Source organism: Petaurus breviceps, unplaced genomic scaffold (genome assembly GCF_028583685.1).
Source record: "Petaurus breviceps papuanus isolate PSGF00001 unplaced genomic scaffold, PetGlider_PUasm1.0 91133, whole genome shotgun sequence".
NCBI classification, from domain to species: domain Eukaryota; kingdom Metazoa; phylum Chordata; class Mammalia; order Diprotodontia; family Petauridae; genus Petaurus; species Petaurus breviceps.
This window is the reverse complement of record NW_027187419.1, coordinates 52,671,632-52,687,288: the sequence shown is the minus strand read 5'-3', so window position 1 is coordinate 52,687,288 and position 15,657 is coordinate 52,671,632.

The window sequence follows — 15,657 nt, the reverse complement described above, 5'->3', positions numbered from 1 at the left end:
TTCTCCTACGAATTGTAACATAATATAACCCCAAGAGCTCTATACCAGTATTTTGGAAGATTCCCAGTATCTCCACATCTCAACAGCCCTAGGCAGGGCTAGAGAGCACAGAACAGAATATAGTTCATATATGGGAAATCTAAGACCAATGAACAGAAGTTACAGTGAGATAGACAGGCTCAATAAAAGAAAGAATTTTATAATTAGAATTGCCCCAAAACATAATGGGAAGACTTGTCTATCACTGGAAGTCTTTAAGCTACAACTGGATAATCATTTGTTTGGGATGTGTTAGCAGGAATTCTTGCTTCCAGAAGGGGTTGCAAGTTCTAAGATTCTATGATTCTGCAGTTCTAAGTAAAACAAGAATTGCTTCCAAGTTGCAGAAGCTAATGGCAACAAAAGGTGAAGATGACTTGCACCTGAGAACTGAAAAGCTGCATGGTGGGAGAAAAAGTATGAAGTTTTTCTAAGGGCCCAGATGTGGCTGATGAGCCTCCAGGGGCCAATGACAATTGAAAGAAGAACAAAGGTGGAGCAAAAAAAGCTCCAGGGAGCAGAATGGTCCTCCAAGAAGGAGGCAAAACCTCAAGGGCAGAAGGCAGCAGGCCCAGCAAGCAAGAGAATAATAATAGCAGACACTTAAACAGGCTTGAAAAAACTCATAAATAACTTTAAATATATTATCCCATTGAATTCTCTCAACAATCCTCTAAGGGAAGTACAACGTTTTTATCTCTATTTTAGAGGGTCAGTTAGAGGTTGGAAGTTGTTCATAGCCATAAAGCTTGTCATCCCTGGAGGTGGGAAACCCACATCTTTCCTGACTCCAAATCTAAAAGTTCTTTCTACCGTGTTACACTGCTTCTCTGGACTAAAGCACAATGGCTCCAGGAAACAAGAGTGGATGGAGACAATCCTATAAGTTTCTCTTTGCTGTTGCTCAGTTGTGTCCAATTCTTTGGGACCTCATTTGGGGTTTTATTGGTAAACATCTAGGAGTGGTTTGTCATTTCCTTCTCTAGTTCATTTTACAGATGAGGAAACTCAGACAAACAGGACTATGTCACTTGCCTAGGATCATACAACTAGTGAGTATCTTAGGCTAAATTTGAACTCAGGTCTTCCTGACTCCAGGTCTGGCTCTTTATCCATTGTGCCATCTAGCTGCCCATAAAGTTTCTCAGATACTCCCAAAAGACAAAGAATTGTATATTCTACTCTGCTATTTAGCATGTTTTGACTTTTCTTCTTTATTAAAGGATTCTACCTATCCTTTAGGGTCTAGCTCAAAACCTACATCCTAGAAGAAATATTTTTGATCACTCCAGACAGCACCAACCTTGTCCTTCTCCCTTGAACTTCAGAACATTATCAAATTACCTTATATTATAATCAGATATGTATCTTTAATGGTGTTTGAAAAGTCAAAGAAGGGGAACTGACTTGGTGTTAAATAATTTCTAAATTCTAATACCCAAAACTCCTTAACAATATACTATTATTTAACCATGAAAGCAACTGACTGAAATAGACTGAACACGTTGGACTGATGGGGAAGAAGGGGTAGAGGAAAAAGGAGAGGCTATGTGTTCCCAGTGACATTACCTTAGAAGAGGAGACTATCCCCTAGAGACCACTGAATGATAGCAGTAATAAAGAAGTTCAGGCAGAGTAGGAAGTCCCAGGAGAGAAACTAGCCCTTACATGTTCATTGTTTCATTTAAATCACCCTCTAATTTATATATCAATGACAAATTTCTCTTCCTTCTACCCTTACTCCATATCTACTCCTGGTCATGTACTATCTGGGACACCGTCATGGTACTTTGGAAAGTAGAATTAGATGAACAGGGTCTGAATTCTATCTTTGCCATTTACATCCCCTAACCAATCTGGGCCTTAGTTTTTTCTTCTGTAAATTTAGACAACTGAATTGCATGAAATATAAGGTCCTTCCAGCTCTAAATTTATGATCCCAGATCTATGCTCATGCCTTCTAAGCCTCTGACTTAGGTCTAATTCCTAAGTGTAGAGGAATAAAACTCTAATCTGGAAGGATGGAAGCCAGCACTGACTAAGCAACCACTGCCTGCTAGGTTCTGTGCTAGGACCCTTCTAGGAATTGACTCACTTGTTCCTCACAACAACCCTAAGTAATATTAAGTAAGTGATATTATGATCCCCATTTTACAGTGGAGGAAACTGAAGCAGACAGAGGTTAAGTGATTTGCCCAAGGTCACACAGCTACTCAGTGCTAAAGTTCTACTTGAATTCAGGTCTTCCTGATTCCAGGGTTCTAATGTCAGTTATACCATTTATTAGCTAAGAGGCACTGAACATTTTTTATCCTAGCTAGGCCTACATTTTCTCATGATAAAGATTTAAGGTGCTGCACTTGACTTAATGTCCCTTCCAATTCTAAAATTCAATAATTCAACTCAATCAGAAAAATTATTTAAAGCCTTCAACACTGCAGCAAATCCCTCCCTCACCAAAAAGTAAAAGTAAATTGAGAATAAACACAGGTCAAAGCCTGTGATGAATAAGATTTGGTCAGAAACATTCAAAGAGAACTGTACTTGAATGAGAGCCAAGTAGGGGAGAAGCAATCAACATCAGAAAAATTCAGGGTTAAGTAGTCGGGATCAAGTTCTAGGACCTGGCATTTAGGACAGGCCTCTAGTCCTTGGAATGACTTAAGCAAGATTTTTACATTCCAAAAGACCTGGGGAGCTGGACAGGGACTCAAGCACAGTGGAGCAAAAGAAGCAAAAAAAGACATGGGCTCTGTTGTTGTTGTTTTTAAAGCGACCAAGAAGACATCAAAAACTGCCAACCTATAATATGCCTGTCCCACCTATACAAAACCTTTGTGAGAGGCACTTATATACAGATCAAAGCATCCTCACTAAAGATATCAGAAAGAAAGAAGCAGGTTTTTTTCCATGGTATTCGATGATGGACCTCATCTTAATCATTTCAAAACTGACAGTTATAGAGCACACAAAATCCCATTGTACTTGCTATTTGTTGATTATAAAAAGTATTTGATTCAGTGGAACAAAATGCCACCTTATTAGAAGCTCTTTTTCAACAAGATGTCTCACATCAATACATCAAAATCATTCAAGATTCCTAGAAATATTGAACAGAAATAACACTGCTCCATGAACCTCCAATCATAAGCATTAGGCAAAGCATATAACAGGAAAAATTTTTATGTCGTTCACTGTATATTCATTGAAGGTGTTTGCCACCGTGATAGAGGAGAGCCAACACAGACTTTATGTTGAAGAGGGATTATCTATGAATGATGAGGTCCCTACAGACATTCTTGTTTGTGGAAGACATTGAGTTAATTATATCAAGTCACTGAAAATCATTGTATAGTCTCCTGGAGGGAAAAACTTCTTTTTCTGCAATCCTTAGTAATTTAGTGATCATTCAAAGACATTTGGCCTGACTGATCCACAAAGAAAACAGACCTGACCTTCCATTTTTTCAATTAGTTCAAAAAGTCTGTTGCACAGATTATAATATATATTTGGATGGACAACCTACAGATTGTATCTATAAATATGTACCAGGACTAACAGAACAGATGGGCAACAAGTGGGGCCTTGAGTTGAACAAGAATAGGAAAGTGAATTTCAGTGCCTTTGAAAAATTACAAAGCTTGTTGTAATAAGAATGTAAATTTTTAAGATCTTCCCTGCCCCTAGGCTAATGTGCACCTGAAGCCTGGGGTGGGAGGCTTGTTTTTTAGTAGATACTTCTTGATTGGCCAGTGAGTCAATAAGGTTGTTACATTCTCTGAGCCAGGAGAAGGCTATATAAGCCCTGATGTGGAGCTTTGTTTGGGGACTCACTTTGAGAAGTGTTCTGTGATTTGATCTGAATTCTGGGAAGCCGTTGTTGAGAGTCCCCCGGCTTTGAAAAACCCAGAATGTGGAAACCCAGATGTTGACTGGGTATGGATGTAATGGTTGGACAGTTTGGAAATCTGTCTACTTGATGTTTCTGTCTTGATAATTATGCCTGTATACTTTGAGGTTCAGGGTGCTGACCTTTTCTCCTGAACAAGGTAAACGATATATGTCTGACTGATTAAAGTAAGCTTGTTAACCCATTTTGAGTTGCTTTCCTTTAACAAAGCAGATCCAAGAACCTGTGTGAGCAGGCACCCTGGGGACACTGGGGTGCTTGCTGCTACACTTGTTTATCCACCCCTACTTTCCTAGGAAAACAAAGACCCATATCTTTAATACCAACACTCTAACTATTTTGCTGTAGAGCAGCAAAATATGGAATAGAAGCTTCCAAATAATTAAAAACAAGTTGTCCACAAAGGTAAATGGAGAAGCACATGGTAGACTACAACACATAGCCAATGAAGAAATCTAAAGAGCACAAGTGAAAATGTCATCAAGGGATCAGCTAGTCACCTGTCAAGGGATGACAGGGAATATACAGAAGGTTCCAATGGTGCCCTCAGAATGCACAGAGAAAGGTGGTTAGGCCTTTTAGAGCGCTGGGTAAATCTGACTTGTGGATAACTTATGGAAGGGCATGAACCAGGCTGTCACCAAAGGGTCAGTCTAGATTGGTCATGCTTAATTTGTCTCAACTAGACGGTCTCCAAATCCTTCGATGTGAATTGGACCAAGAGCAACTACAGTGGTACACAGGTGATCTCAGTGCCCAGGAAAGAAAGAGGGAGTTGAGCTCAAAGAAAATTCTAGCAGTCAAATTCTTTTCTTTTCCCAGGCAATCAGGGTTAAATGACTTGCACAAGGTCAAACAGCTAGTAAGTGTCTAAGGCCTAATTTGAACACAGGTTCTCCTGACTCCAGGGCCAGAGATCAATCCTCTGAGACACCTAACTGCCCCTAGAAGTCAAATTTTTTTTTTTTGCTTTTTGGAGGGCAGTTGGGGTTAAGGGACTTGCCCAAGGTCACACAGCTATTAAGTGTTAAGTGTCTGAGGCCAGATTTGAACTCAGGTCCTCCTGACTCCAGCATTGGTGCTCTATTCACTGTGCCACCTAGCCTCCCTGAAGTCAAATTCTTCAAAGAAATTCAAGAGCTAGTTGGTTTATAAGTAGAGTATTTTTAAAGACAGATTTTATTGTTATCTTTTGCTTTTACCACCTAGATTTTTCCTCTTTCCTTTGAGAGAGAGAGGGAGAGGGAGAAAGAGACGGAGAGACAGAGAAGGGAGGGAGAGTGAGAAAGAAAGAAAGGAGGGAAGAAGGAGGGAAAGAGAAAAAAATTTGGAGAAACATAAATAGGTCCCCCACAAATTTGACATTATATGCAATGAACCACACCTGTGAACACAGCCCCTCTCCACCCTTCAAGTGTCTTAGGAGAAGAATATTTTTAACCTGAAACCAAGGAAAGTGGCCAAATAATAAAGACCAAAGAATTGAGATTCTTCTGAGAATAGAAGAACTACAACATAGATTCATTAAGGCTGAATTTGAATAGAAGGGTAAACCAAAAAGAGAAGGAAATTCACAGATGGAAGGGATAGCTATACAATAGCTGTCAGACGCTAGATCTAAAAAAATTTTAACAGGTTATGATGATGGACCAAATGAAGTCAAATAAAGTTTAATATGGATAACTATCTAAGTCGTACATTTAGTTTTGAAAAGTCAATTGCCCAAGAATAAAGTGAAGGAAGAGATGATAGACAAGGGTTCCTATAAAAATTTCCTGTAGATTTAATCAGCAAATTCAATATGAGTCTAACATCTGTCATGGCATTCCCAAAAAAAAGCTAATGTGAATTAAGGCTGCACAGATTCCAGAACAAGGATGGGTCAGTTCAACTGAACTCCATTCTAGAGAAGTCACATCTGAAGCATCTGTATTCAAGTCTGCAATGCCATACTGGTGAGATGGAAGTAGTTCAGAGCAGAAAAATCAGGAAGGTAGGGAATTTGAAACTAATGCCATATGAGGACTGGTTCCTGGAATTGAACCCTGGGATTAGAATAGGGAATGGAAACAAAATAGCTTTTCCCAAGCATTTGAAGGACTGTCATGTAGAAAAAGGATCACATTTACCTCATTTGACCCTGGAGGACAGATTTAGGAACAATAAATAGATTTTTCACATAGGCTAAACCTTGACTAAAGAAGAACCACTAGGGGCGGCCAGGTAGCACAGCGAGTAAGAGCACCGGCTCCAGTGTTGGGATGAGATGACCTGGAGATTGAATCCCGGGCTCAGACACTTAGCACCCACCCAGAAACATGTGGCTGTGTAACCTTGAGCAAGTTACTTAACCCCAATTGCTTAGGGGCGGCCAGGTGGCTCAGCGAGTAAGAGCACCAGCTCCAGTGTCGGGATGACCCGGATCAAATCCGGGCTCAGATACTCAGCACCACACCCAGAAATAATAACTGGCCGTGTAACCTTGAGCAAGTTACTTAACCCCAATTGCTTTAAAAAAAAAAAGAAGAAGAAGAAGAAGAACCACTGCCTTCAATGATGGAGAGACCCATGGTGGGTGTGAGCAGACAACAAGAAATAGCCAATGAGGAACTCAAAAGAACATATAAGAATAAAATACATGATCAAAGAATTGTATGACAGAAAGAGAAAACAGGCTGATCACATGGCAAGAACAAGGGATGATAGTTTGTATAGCCAGGCTGCTCCAGTGGTGCCCCTGAATGAGGAAGGCCTTCACTGAAGTGAGTCGGGAGAACCCTCGAACAGACTTCTGGAATGCTATGGACAAGAATTACACAGCCTGGGCAAACATGGAAAGGCTAAGATCAGAATCACAGCAATCAACTCCTGAATTGAGATCACAGTTCCATTTGAATACTAAGTAAGAAACACACACACACACACACACACACAAATTAGGGCTATCTATATAAATCTATACCACTAAGAATTAAACAACATGGATCTATAAACCTGTAACTTACCAAATGAATATTACCTATGTAACACTATCTCCTGGATACCTTCCATCTTATATTCCAAAATTGTATCCTGAAGGGGTCTACTATTTTGGATTTGAGATACTTTGTGGATTTACATTATGAAAAACAATAGTTCACAAGCCTCCATCAGTGCACTTACTTTTGAAAGTTAATCAATACAGTTTGGCCAAAGCAAAGGCACTTAATATGAGATAGCATCATAATAACAATATTAGTAAAAACATTCTCCCATTAACCTGGAGCATGATCTCCCATAACTACTTTAGTAGAAAGAGTGAATATATATATATATATGCAGGTATATGTATGCATGTGTGTATATAAGCATACATGTACAAACCCATGCATGCATATATGTATTGTGTATATACAAATATATATGTACATGTATGTATGTATATACACACACAGAGTAAGAGTACATTGGTATACATGCAGGTAACATGTACCCAAGGCAATTCACACCTCAAGTACTGTAGGGCTCCAATGTCCTTTATTTCTTTTTTCTGGGCATCTACTGTGAAGATGCCCAAGTCTGGCTGGGTAGAGTATTTGTGCTGGGTTACCTGGGCCTGCTTATCTTTTCAGCTTGAGTCCCAACTGCCAGAGCTAATTTTCTCCTGAGTGCATCACTGTCTCTCCTCATGGCTGCACTCTTCAAGACTGTCTCCTGCCTCTCTCTCTTCTAGGTCTATCCCCTAACAGGTGAGCTTCTCTAACACAAAGTGTCAGGGTTGAAAGTAGAAGTCAAGAAGAAAAGGAAAAAAAATCTCCTTGCCTACCTTCAGTAAAGATCCAAGGGAAGAAGCAAAAAATAAACCCTTTCCAAGAGCTATGTTCTTCCTCCACAGGTGGTGAGTCTTCTAGACTCACAAAGATCACACTACTCAAAGCTGCTAACTCTTAGATAGTGTATCTTGATATTTTTCAAGAACCTCTAAGGCCAATCCTTTTGGAGTCCATGGCTAGCAGCCCCAATGCCATTTTTACCTGGCTTTTTGTTATTACATCAGTTGGGCTAAGTGGTAAACTGCTCAAGAGTATCTTGATCAACTCCCTTTTTTCCACTTACCTACTCTCTTTATCCTCTCAGAGTCTTCCACAATGAAATAAAAATTTGTGAACTTTAAGCAGCTGACTGAATGTGTTATGTTAGAAAGGATAAAATGGAGTGGGGTAATACGTAAGAGGGAAGTGGAAAGATAGTGATCTTTAGATCCCTTGAACCTTTAGAGGAAAAAATTCCTTAAACCTTTTAGGCAGAAGCAAAGGAAAATTCCCCCAACAGTAACAAATCATCTAGGTACACCTCCATCAGAAGTGTTTCTAGGACCACATTCTGTCATAAATAAAAAAAGGAAAAGTAATAGGAGGGCAAGGTAGTGGGTAGAAGTAAAGGAGAAGAGGCAGGAGGGATTGGAAACAAGGGATATGCACAAACATAAAAACAAAGACCAGAAGCAGAATATGTTTGGGAAAGTATATGTCTATATATGTGTGTGTGTGTGTGTGTGTGTGCTATAGAGAAATATACCTAAACTCTATTGTAATCTTCTAGGGGATTGGGAGGAGAAAAAAAAGAATAAAGTAAAAAAGTGCAGAGAAGTAAAAAGAAAATTCACAAGGAAGCAAAGATGGACAATTATCAAAACAAAATGTATTATTTATCATACTGGTTTTCTTGAAATGAAAATTTGTTACACATTTTGAATCCTCTCATGTTCTGCAATGAACACAACAGGCTCCTTTTTCTTTCTTACTTTGTATTTGAGTTCCAATATTTAAGTTTATGATATGTTTTTGTTTCTTTTCTCTATTCTGTCCTTATGTTCTAGCCCTTGAGTCTAAAATAAAAATTTTTAAAAATACACAACAATACGCTAAAAAAAAAAAGGAAATCTCTCAAGTGAATGGTAAAGGAGTCACTGTCATATTTTATGACATGGTTGAGTCTCATATGAATTTATAGAATGTGCAATGTTTAATTTTACTTTATTTTAAAATGGAATCACTTAGAGAGGAGACTTTGCCACAGCTATGGCTTGAATTACAACTCAAATGAAGGCAAATGTTGGCAAAATTAATAATCCATGAAAAGATTCTTGAGATAACTTTCTAGTTAATCTTTGTTTACGTGAATAATATAATGGAAATCACAACAAGGTACAAGTTGGTTCAACTGGCAGTGACTTTATGATAAATATCTTCTAGAACAGCTGTTGTTGAATCTTGTTCTCCCCCAATCCCAAGGGTATGGATAATTTGGAAAGTGTCCAAGTAAGTGATATCAAGATACTAAAGTATTAGAAAACAGAACATATGAAAAAGGAATTGGGATGTATAACCTTTAAAAAAAATGTGCTTAAGTCTTTAAATACTGGAAGGATTATTTCTTTTTAAAAAAAAAATTTCACTTAATAGTATTTTATTTTTTGCAATTACATGTAAAAATAGGTTTCAACATTTTTTTTTTTAAGCAATTGGGGTTAAGTAACTTGCTCAAGGTTACACGGCCAGTTATTTCTGGGTGTGGTGCTGAGTATCTGAGCCCAGATTTGATCCCCAGGTCATCCCAACACTGGAGCCAGTACTCTTACTCACTGAGCCACCTGGCCACCCCTAAGCAATTGGGGTTAAGTAACTTGCTCAAGGTTACACAGCCAGGTGTTTCTGGGTGGGTGCTAAGTGTCTGAGCCCGGGATTCGATCTCCAGGTCATCCCGACACTGGAGCTGGTGCTCTTACTCGCTGTGCTACCTGGCTGCCCCTCAACATTCATTTTTGTAAGATTTTGAGTTCCAAATTTTTCAACCTCCCTCTCTTCTCTCCCCCTCCCCAAGACAGTGTGCAATCTGATATAGCTTATACATGTATAATCATGTTAAACACATTTCCACATTAGTCATGTTGTGAAAGGTGAATCAGAACAAAAGGGGAAAACCATGAGAAAGAAAAAAACAAAAACAAAAGTGAAAATAGTATGCTCTGATCTGCATTCGGACAGACTGAACCAGAGCAAGCCTCAGGGGACTGAATCACTGGCAGCTGTGGCAGTTTCCAGACTTCTCAACCCACAAATGGGAAAGACAAAGAAGAAGGTCAGTGGGGCAACTCTGTTGGACCTGGGTGAGAGAAGAGCACAGTCCAGCCCCAATCCAGGGTGGGAGAGGTGGTGGTTGTGGTGGTGGCAGCAGCAGCAAGGGAGGCAGCTGCTGGTTCCAGAGTTCTGGGACCACAGGTGGTGGGAGGATCAAGTGGCTAATCAGAGGGCAATTGCAGGGATCTCTCTGCTGATGCTGAGACAGGATTCTCTTGCTTTGCCCTACTTGGATCTGGGTCACAGTCTTAGGTGGCAGTCCTGGGATGAAGAGGAGTGTAGGTAGGAGTGGCAGAGCTTGCTAAACAGCTTGTTAAAGGAGACACAAATACTGAAGAAAATAACACCTTAAAAAACAGACTAACCCAAATGGCAAGAGAGGTCCAAAAAGCCAACAAAAAGAATGTTTTTAAAAAATTGGCCAAATGGAAAAGGAGGTCCAAAAGCTCACTGAAGAAAATAATTCCTTAAAAATTAGAATAGACTAAGTGGGAGCTATTGACTTTATGAGAAATTAAGAAATTATAGAATAGATCCAAAAGAATGAAAAAATAGAAGACAGTGTGAAATATTTCATTAGAAAAACTACTGATCTGGAAAACAGATCCAAGAGAGAAAATTTAAAAATTATTGGACTACCTGAAAGGCATGATCAAAAGAAAAGAGTCTAGATATCACCTTTCAAAAAATTATCAAGGGGGGTCGGAGCCAAGATGGCGGAGTAGAAGCATGACCTTCCCGCAGCTCCGGCTTCCACCCTCCCCAATCCATGTAAAAAGGGGACTCTAAACAAACTTTGGAGCTGCAGAACCCACAAAATGACACAGAGAAGCTAACCTCCCGCTGAGCACAGCCAGGCAGGCCAGCAGGAATCGGCCAGGACAGCGCTCTGGGAGCCGAGCCCAGCACCACACCGAGGCTTTAGCCCCAGGGCAGGCCTGACCAGCTGCCTGCCAGAGGGACTCCAGATCAGCAGCAGCTGTGGCCGTTTCCAGATTTATCAATACATAGATGCGAAGGACAAGGTGAGAGGCCAGTGCAGTCTGGACTTTGGGACCCAGTAAGTGGGAGTGCGTGGCTTTTACCCCTGGGGTGAGAAACCACTGAGACACCAGCACAGCCTGCCAGTGCCACATGGCGGCTTCAGCTCCTGGCCTGCAGAGTGTAGGGGGACCAAGCACCAGTCTGAGGGGTAATCACTCTTGCTTTAACCTGCTTGGATCTGGATTGCAGTCTAGGGTGGAGGTCCTGGGGTGTGTGTCCAGCTTGCCAGAGCATGTGGAGACCTCAGAGAGGGCACCCATCTAATACCTCAGGCAGCTGAGAAAACCCCAGCATTTGGGACGAAAACTCCCCTGTCTGGTGTCAGAGTCCTACTGTGGCAAAAAGCCTAAAAGTCAAATCATTGAGTGGCAAAATGAGCAGGCAAAGGAAACAAAGCAGACAGAAGATTCCAACATTACACTCCTATTTTGGGGATAAGAAGGAGCAAGGTATGGAACAGGAGGAAAACAGTGAAGTCAGAACTCCTGCACCAAAAGCTTCAGAGGAAAATACAAGCTGGTTACAAGCCATAGAAGACCTTAAGAAGCAGATGAGAGAAGTGGAGGAAAAATTGGGAAGAGAAATGAGAACAATGCAAGAAAATTATGAAATGAGAGTCAACAGCCTGACTGAAGAAAATAATACCTTAAAAAACAAACTGACTCAAATGGCAAAGGAGGCTCAAAAAGGCAATGAGGAGAAGAATGCCTTAAAAAGTCGAATTTGCCAGATGGAAAAAGAATCTCAAAAGCTCACTGAGGAGAATCATTGCTTCAGAATTAGATTGGAGCAAATGGAAGCTAATGACTTTATGAGAAATCAAGATGCTGTTAAAGAGATCCAGACAAATGAAAGAATGGAAGGCAATGTGAAATATCTCATGGGAAAAACCACTGACCTGGAAAATAGATCCAGGAGAGATAATTTAAAAATTATTGGACTGCCTGAGAGCCATGACCAAAGTAAGAGCCTGGAAAGCATCCTCCAGGAAGTTCTCAAAGAAAACTGCCCTGATGTTTTAGAGCAAGAGGGCAAAATAGAGGTTGAAAGAATCCACCGATCACCTCCTGAAAAAGATCCCAAAAAGAAAACTCCTAGGAATATTATAGCCAGGTTCCAGAATTCCCAGATTAAGGAGAGAATATTACAAGCAGCCAGGAAGAAACAATTTGAATATTGTGGAAACACAATCAGGATAACCCAGGATCTGGCAGCTTCTACACTGAGGGACCGAAGGGCCTGGAATGTGATATTCCGGAGGTCAAGGGAGCTGGGATTAAAACCAAGAGTCACCTACCCAGCAAAACTGAGTATCATGTTTCAGGGGAAAATATGGTCATTCAGTGGAATACAGGACTTTCAAGCATTCTTGCTGAAAAAACCAGAGTTGAATAGAAAATTTGACATTCAGATACAAGAAGCAAGAGAAGCATGAGAAGGTAAACAGGGAAGGGAAATCATAAGGAACTTATCAAAGTTGAACTATTTTTTTTTTTAAAGCAATCGGGGTTGAGTGGCTTGTTCGGGGTTGCATGGCCAGTTGTTGTTTCTGGGTGTGGTGCTGAGTGTCTGGGCCCGGATTTGATCCGGGTCGTCCCGGCACTGGAGCCGGTGCTCTTGCTCGCTGAGCCACCTGGCCAAAGTTGAACTATTAACATTCCTACATGGAAAAACAATAATTGTAACTTATGAAACTTTTCTCGGTAGTTGAAGGGATTAGAAATATATATATATATATATGTCTTTATATGAGGGTATGCGGGCATATGAATACATATGTGAATGTGTGTATATACGTTTACAGGTATACATAGATAGAGGGCACGGGACCAATTTAACAGGAAGGGATGATACTTAAAAGGTGAAATTAAGAGGTGAGAGGAATATAATGAGAGGAGATGGAGAGAGACAGAGTGGGGCAAACTATCTCATACAGAAGAGGCAAGGGAAAATGGTTACAATGGAGGGGAAGAATAGGAAGGCAAAAGGGAATAGGTCAACCTTATTCCTATTGAATCTGGCTTGAGGATGGAGGGAAATACACACTAAATAGGGGATCTCACCCTCCAGGAGAATAGGGGAGGAAGGGGATGTGAGGGGGGATGATGGAAGGGAGGGCAGGCTGGGGGGGAGGGAATTTGGAAGCACCCACTTTTGAAAAGGGACAGGATCAAAGTAGAGAATAGAACAAGTGGGAGGTGGGATAGGAGGGAGGGAAATATAGTTAGTCTTTTACAATACATCTACTATGTTATTGTTTTGCATTAGCCACACATGTACAACCTATACTGAACTGCTTGTCTCCCCAGTGGGGGTGGGTGGCAAGGGGGGAAGGGAATGAATCTGGAATTGAAAGTTTTAAAATCAAATATTCAAATATATATATATATATATATATATACTATTATTAATACCATCTTACATGTAATTAAGAAAAAAGATATACAAGCACTGAGGCATAGAGATCCACTGGAAAAGTTGAAATGGGTATGGAAGAAAATATGGGAGACAGCAGATTGGAGGTGGGGATATCCTGTGGGACTGCTGTTTTGGGGCGATGGGTGGGGGAAAAACGGGGAGAAAATTTGTAACTCAAAATCTGGCAGAAACGAACGATGTAAATCAGAAGTTAATAAAGCATTAAAAAATAATAATAAAATAAAAATTTAAAAAAATTATCAAGGAAAACTGCCCTGATATTCTAGAAGGACAGGGTAAAATATAAAATTGAAATTGAAAGAATCCACTGATCACCTCTGGAAAAAGATACCAAAAAGAAAATTCCTAGGAATATTGTAGCCAAATTCCAGAGTTCCCAGGTCAAGGAGAAAATATTGCAAGCAGCTAGAAAGAAACAATTCAAGTATTATGGAAACACAATCAGGACAGCAAAGATCTAGTAGTTTCTACATTTCTAGGGCCTGGAATATTATATTCCAGAGGTCAGAGGGGCTAGAATTAAAATCAAGAATCACCTATCCAGCAAAACTGAGTGTAATATTTCAGGGGGGGAAATGGATATTCAATAAAATAGAGAACTTTCAAGGATTATTGATGAAAAGACCAGAGCTGAACAGAAAATTTTACTTTAAAATACAAGAATCAAAAGAAGCATGGAAAGGTAAATGGGAAAGAGAAATTACAATGGACTCATTGAAGTTGAACTGTTTATATTCCTACATGGAAAGATGGTATTTGTAACTTATGAGACTTTTCTCAGTATTAGGGTAGTTGAAGGAAGTGTGTGTGTGTGTGTGTGTATAGACAGAGGGCACAGGGTGAGTTGAATATGAAGGGATATCGAAAAAATAAAATTAAGGGGTGAGAGAGGAATGTATTGGGAGGAGAAAGGGAGATATAGAATAGGGTAAATTATCTCACATAAAAGAGGCAAGAAAAAACTGTTACAGTAGAAGGGAAGGTGAAAAAGAATGAGTAAGCCTTGCTCTCAATTGGATTTGTCTTTAGGAGGGAGTAACATACACACTCAATTGGGTATCTTACCCCACAGGAAAGTAGGGGAAGGGGATAAGATGGAGGATGGTAAAACAGAGGACAGATTGGGGGAGGGGATAGTCAAAAGCAAACACTTTTGAAAAGGGACAGGGTCAAAGGAGACAATAGAATAAGTGGGGGGCAGGATAGGATGGAGGGACATATAGTTAATCTTTCACAATATGACTATTATGGAAATGTTTTGCATAACTACACATGTATAACCTATATTGAACTGCTTGTCTTCTCAATGGGGATGGGTGGGGAGGGATGAAGAGAGAGAATATGGAACTCAAAGTTTTTAAAAACAACTGTCAAAAATTTATTTTTACATGCAACTGGGTAACAAGATATTGTAATATAATGCCAAGGAAAGGCAACTTCCCAAGGTTCAAAATACCAGCATAGGTGCTCTCCATTTTATTCAGTGACAAACCAAGAACAGAGAAGATCAAACCTGATATCATTCAAAATACAGCATTTACTAAGTGTGATTAAATAATCTCCAAGTACTACCCCACCCCAGGACCTTCCAATCATTCAATCAATTACAAAGTCCCAGTTCTAAATACTACTCCACCCCTAGGCTGTACCTTCATTTAGTCCACCACAAAGCCCCTCTTCTCAAATGGAGATTAGTTTCCAAACATAAGTAAAGTACATTCATTTGTTCAACCATAGAACACAAAAAGGTCAAAAATTCCCCACCCCTGGATCACAATTGAATCTACCCCAGAGTTACATCAAGTTTAAGCACAGGACTTAATACCCAAATGGAGGTCTTTTCTTCATCTTGACACCAGGCAAGTTCTCAGCAATCTTAGTTCCTGGGGAGACAAGGCTTAGCAAGGCCACAAGATACATTGCCAGTCCCTTCATTAATTCATCTTCTGTCTGTAGAACAGTCCTAGAACCCCTGAAAACATTAACAAAACCCTCTCCCAGGATTTCTGTAAACATACAACAAAAAAATCCTTCTTCAGGGCTTCTGAACCAACAGAATGGTTCCCAGACCCCTGCAACAACAGCACTGTCCTTCACCAGTGGACA